At 34.8% G+C, this 5,768-nt stretch overlaps 1 non-coding gene across 1 annotated transcript; it reads left to right on the forward strand.

Annotated features, from left to right (window-relative positions):
• The first annotated feature begins 275 nt into the window (after nucleotides 1-275).
• LOC121230019 (small nucleolar RNA R71) lies at nucleotides 276-382 on the forward strand. Its single transcript, XR_005927971.1, has one exon. It is a non-coding gene; the product is annotated as a small nucleolar RNA R71 (small nucleolar RNA).
• The last annotated feature ends 5,386 nt before the right edge of the window (nucleotides 383-5,768 follow it).

The raw sequence follows: 5,768 nt of genomic DNA on the forward strand, positions 1-5,768 counted from the left end.
GCGTAGAACCAAGTAAACTGTCAATCTTTTTATTGAGAAGTTCTACCTGATTAGAGAGCATGGTAACTGAGTCGATGTTATAAACGCCGGCTATTTTTGTTGGCTTTGTCCTCATAACTTGCCACTGATAGTTATTCAGTGACATCTCCTTTTTAAATTCATAGGCATCTTCCGATGTTTTATTGTTGATGGTTCCACCAGTAGCTGCGTCAACCATTTGTCTAGTCGAAGGATTCAGGCCATTGTGGAATGTTTGTACTTGAAGCCAAAACGGTAACCCATGGTGAGGGCACCTTCTCAGTAAGTCCTTGTATCTCTCCTATGCATCGTAAAGTGTTTCTAAATCCATCTACACAAAAGAAGAGATATCATTACGTAATTTAGCCTTTTTAGCTGGCGAAAAATATTTTAGTAAAAATTTATCGGTCATTTGTTCCCAAGTAGTGATAGACCCTCGTGGTAATGAGTTCAATCACTGTTTAGCTTTGTTTCTCAATGAAAAGGGAAACAACCGAAGACGTATGGCATCATCAAAAATGCCATTGATTTTAAATGTATCGCAAAATTATAAAAAGTTCGCTAAGTGAGCGTTGGGATCTTCATCCTGCAAACCATCAAACTGAACAAACTGCTATATCATCTGAAAAGTGTTAGGTTTTAATTCAAAAGTATTTGCAGCTACAGCAAGTCTAACTATGCTAGATTCAGTTCCTATTAAAGAAGGTTTAGCAGAATCATACATAGTATGTGGAGCAGGATTTTGATTAGCCGCAATTGCAGGAGGTAACTGATTGCCTTGGTTTTCATCCATCTCGTCAGTTGGGGGTTGATTATCGTCTTCTCGCTTGTTCTCCGTGTATCGTAAGCTACGCCTTCTTTCTCTTTGATTTCTTCGTCAAAAAGTAATGGTCCTGACGGGTTTCTTCTAGTCATAAACTATAAAAACCTGCCAAGAGAAAAAAAATAAGTAAATTACTAAATAATAATAATAAACTAAAATTAAATTGCGAGAAAAATAAATGGCTAAAGTAATAAAAATTTAGCGTTCCTAATATTTTGAGTCCCCAGCAACGGCGCCAAAAACTTGATCTCGTGATTCGCAACAAGTAATAAATATTTGTCATGAAGATCAAACCTAGACTAACTATTATCATGACGAAAAGGCAAGCACACCTATCGAACAATAGTATAGTAATGGCAAGATTGGGATATCGTACCCAAGGGAACCAAAAGTACTAGTACTAGTAATAACTATCTTTTTATTATCTAGCCTAAGAATAAAAGGGTTTGTTTATTAAACTAATTATCTAAACTAATTAACTAATTTAATTAAAGCAAAGAGAAGATTTGAAAAAAAAAGACTTGAAGAAAAGCAATTGATAAAGACGACACCAAGGAGGAATCCACCTAGATTTCACTTGTTATCTGACTCTGAACCAGACGATTTATTCACTTGACTTGATCAGTGAGATTCCCTAACCTATGTTATTAACCCTTTTGAGATTAATAACGTCTAATCCTCAGTTGAATTAATCAAAATTTCTTTCTTAATTAAAACCCCTAGGGAAGCAGTAAATCACTTTATGGACTCCCATATTAGGTTTCACCCTAATCTGGCAAAATCTCGTAACCCTATTTCTAGGTGTTCGATCAACTCCGCTTAATTATTCCAAATCTACTCTTAAACAGGGTCTATTCCTCCTCTGCATAAGCACATCAAATCATGAATTAATACCCGAAATATTAACTCAAGCATTAAGAACACATAATTGAGAACAAATAAAATATTTATCATATAGTTCAGATAATAATAACAAGATCCATCGTAGGTTTTATCCCTCTTAGGTATCTAAGGGGTTTAGTTCATAATAAAATAAGAGTACATCTCAAAACTATAAAATAATAAAACATGTAGAAAACTCTAAAACCCCTGAAGGAATTCTAAGAGAGATCTTCAGTCTTGAAGTAGTTTTGGCTTTTGGGATGGATCGTCTGGCTTCTTTCAAGTAATTCCTGGCGTGTGGTTCTGTATTCCAGAAAAGTTCTGGAAGACGCCCCCTTATTAGGTCACAGTTAGGGTGTTTATATAGGATTTGGATTAGCTTTCTTCCTCCCTAAGTATCCTTTTCCGTGTAAAATACAACTCTTTGAAAAGGGGACACGCCCGTGTGCGACGACCGTATGACGAGATTGCCAGGCTGTGTTCGATCCGTTAAATTGCACACGGCCATGTGGGTTCAATGGCCAGGCCGTGTGAATCGTGAAAACCTTGGTCGACACCCCCGAAGGCCACGGGCGTGTGAGATGCCCGTGTGGCAAGGCTTAGGCCATGTCATCTTCTCGATTTGATCCATTTTGTCCCTTTTTTTGGTCGTTTTTGGCTCCTTTTGACTCTTGGTGCTCTCCTGAGTACAAAACATGAAATAACCGGATTAAGAGCACCAAAATCTACAAATCTAGTAATAAACATCCATATATATGCTAAGTATTTGGGGTATAAATATGTATAATTTGGCATTTATCAGTGAATATATTGAAGTGTTGATATAGGTGCAAGGTAAAATGGGTGAGAAATAAGGCTTGGAAAATGGCCTTATTCTGTCCACACGGGTAGACACACGGGCATGTGTCTCAATTGTGTGTGACACATGGCCACGCGCATGGGCGTGTGGTTTGGCCTTGTTTCCCTTGCATCTTAAAAATTGAGAAACAAAATCCTCAGAATTTGTCACACGGGCAGAGACACGAGCATTTGTATCAGCCATGTGAGTCACATGGCCTAGCACACAAATGTGTGACATGGCCATATGAATCTTGCAACTAATTTCGAAATGTGACCCAAGTTAGTAGCTACCCTAATTTGAACACGGGATGGGACACGACCATGTGCCTCACATCGAATGCTCACACAGCTTGAGACACGGGCGTGTCATTGGCCTTGTGAGCAATAAGGTCTGGCCACACAGGCATGTGTCCCCTGCACCTAAGAAAAATTTTGAGATTTCGCAAAAAAAATTTATGTGATTCTGGTTTTGTCCTGACTCGATTCTAATATGTATTTTGGGTCTCGAGGACCCATATAAGGGACATTATGATTGGTTATGATTGATTTTTAGAAATGAATAGCGAATGACATAAATTAATTGTAATTGAACTGTAAACTGCGGTAATGCTCCGTAACCTTGTTCCGACGACGGATACGAGTTAGGGGTGTTACATAATAAAAGATTAGAAACAACATTATTGAAAGGGGAACTCATAAACCTTAAACATAAATGATAAAATAGACATTGAAAAAAAAACTAAAATGTAGTATACTAAAATAAGTAAATAACCCGACCTTGATAAGTCTACTTCTTATGTTTCATGTAAATAGCATTATAATTCTACTAAAATCATGAAGCTATTTTTTCATCATGCTCAAATTTTTAAACATTTATTCTCTCAAAAATTGTCTCATTTTATAGGTTGCATTAAATGAAAACAAAATGTACGCCCCTTGATATACTTCCTTGAAGAGTAAGCTTGAGAATTTGCTAGAATAACAATTTGGTTCTCATGCTTAGATGGATAGAGTAAGGAAAAAAATCTTTATGATTGTATTCTTCAGTCAATCATATCATAAATATGATTTTATATTAATTTTAGTTACAATTTTTTTGGATCATTGTAACACCCTAGATGGACAATCAAACTTATTAATTCTCAATTCAATAGAAGAAAAAAAGAAAAGAGGTGAATAGAATCCCAAATAATGAGAGATATGGAAAAAGGAGGCTCGGTTAAGCCCATTCTTAATCATAAATGGAATGTAACGACGTTGGGATTCATATGTAAACATAGTATCTATTTAGATATGCTTGAATGACCCCTTCTCATAATGAGAATGTATATAGCCCTATTCCTGTCTGAAATCAAATTACAATCATGGAATCAACTTGATCATAAATTATAGATTATAAGTTCATAACCCCAGCCCACTCCCATTTTGAGCGGAGCAGATCTACTAATTCTTTGATTCCAATTAGTAAATAGGGACCTTGAACTAAAAAATAGATTCTAGAAGCTAAACTAAAAAATGGTTTCCTAAGCAATTGCAATAATCAGGTTCATTAAGTAAATAGCTCTACAAACTAATGGATTGTATCGAATTGCAAACTAGAGATTTGTACAAGTTATAACTTTCGTCACCACTTTGTGAAAAATCATTAGATATGAATATGTTAGATACCTGGGACAATTGGTGAAGATGAAATAATATCTCTCCTAAAAAAAACATTTTTTACCACCACACAAAGAAAATATTTTGTTGCTAATGAACAAGATATTGAGGAATTATCCATATGTAAAATCATAATTATTGATTTGGGCCTTTTCCACAAAAAATAGGAATCTTTTGTTACAATAGAAGCAGAAGTGATTTGGAGCATTCATGAATCGAAGTCAATTTTCTTTATAAAAAGAAAATATTAATGAACTTCTATGAAACTGCAACCAAATCTTTCAGGATTTAAAAAGAAGATATTAATGAACTTCTATGAAACTGCAACCAAATCTTTCAGGATTTGGTTTTGAGTTAGCAACTTTTATTTCTTTCTTTTTTTCATCCCTTTCTTCTTCGCTTTTGATTGAAAAATAGAAAAGTTGGGTGAATTAAAAACTCAAAGAAGGTTTATGGCCAAGGGTAAAGATACCCGAGTAATGATTATTTTGGAATCTACCAGTTGTGTTCGAAATGACGTAAGGAATCAATGAGTATTTTCAAGTGTATTACTTAAAAAAATCGACACAATATGCCAGGTCGATTGGAATTGAAGAAATTATGTCTCTATTATTACAAGCATACCATGCACTCTGCCTAGACGGCGAATCCAAATGCAAGATGTCACATTTGTTTTTGAAATAACTCAAAACCAAATCAAGTTCATACAAAAATGTGGAAATTTAAAACAAAATTTGCAAGCTTGGAAAATAAAACATGTATTGTGTGTTAAAATGAACTTAAACGACCTTCATATATTAAATCTAGGTAAAGATGGTTTGACCAAAGCTAGGTTACAAATCATGGGTCAAACTAGCTAAGTGCAGGGTAATGTCTTAAGACATGTTGCCCTTGTTTCTCTAATTTTTAGATTCAAAGTTTGAAGTATTCAAACAAAGGGACCATATCTTGAGACCTTGACCCATATGTCTCGAGACCCTTGATTGAATTTTCTTTAGTTTAACTCTGATGCTTTATGTTTTAAGACAAGGGCACAATTGTAAACTCCAATTTATATAGGTTTTTTCTAGTAGCTTTTACCACCTTTTTACTTAAAAATTGTAACACCCCAAACCCGGCCCAAATGTTATGACCGAATTAGGTGGTGTCACATTGGAGTGCTTTTTGAAAACTTACTCTTGTTGAAAAAAAACCAGTTAGAAATTTAAAGCCTCTTTGTTAGATCCCAATTCATTCTAGCTATTCGTTATTATTTTAAATTGTCATTACTTTTTAAACTCTGTTTATTGCGGAAGCATTTCAAAAAAAGCGTTACAAAATCGTAGTGATTTTAAAACAGTTATCATTTTGGAAAATCGCTTCTTCATTCTCAACAGATATAAATCATAGTAACAAAAACCCAAATCTAAACAAGAAAATTAAAAAAGCCTTATTACGTAATCTAAAACGAAATCTCATAGCAAATAAAAGAAAATAGTAGTGTGGCTATCTCTAAGTCCCTTGCAATACTGACCCGCCTAAGGATTACCTGCACAGTTAAGCAGAA

The sequence above is a fragment of the Gossypium hirsutum genome, chromosome A05 (genome assembly GCF_007990345.1).
Source record: "Gossypium hirsutum isolate 1008001.06 chromosome A05, Gossypium_hirsutum_v2.1, whole genome shotgun sequence".
Taxonomy (NCBI): domain Eukaryota; kingdom Viridiplantae; phylum Streptophyta; class Magnoliopsida; order Malvales; family Malvaceae; genus Gossypium; species Gossypium hirsutum.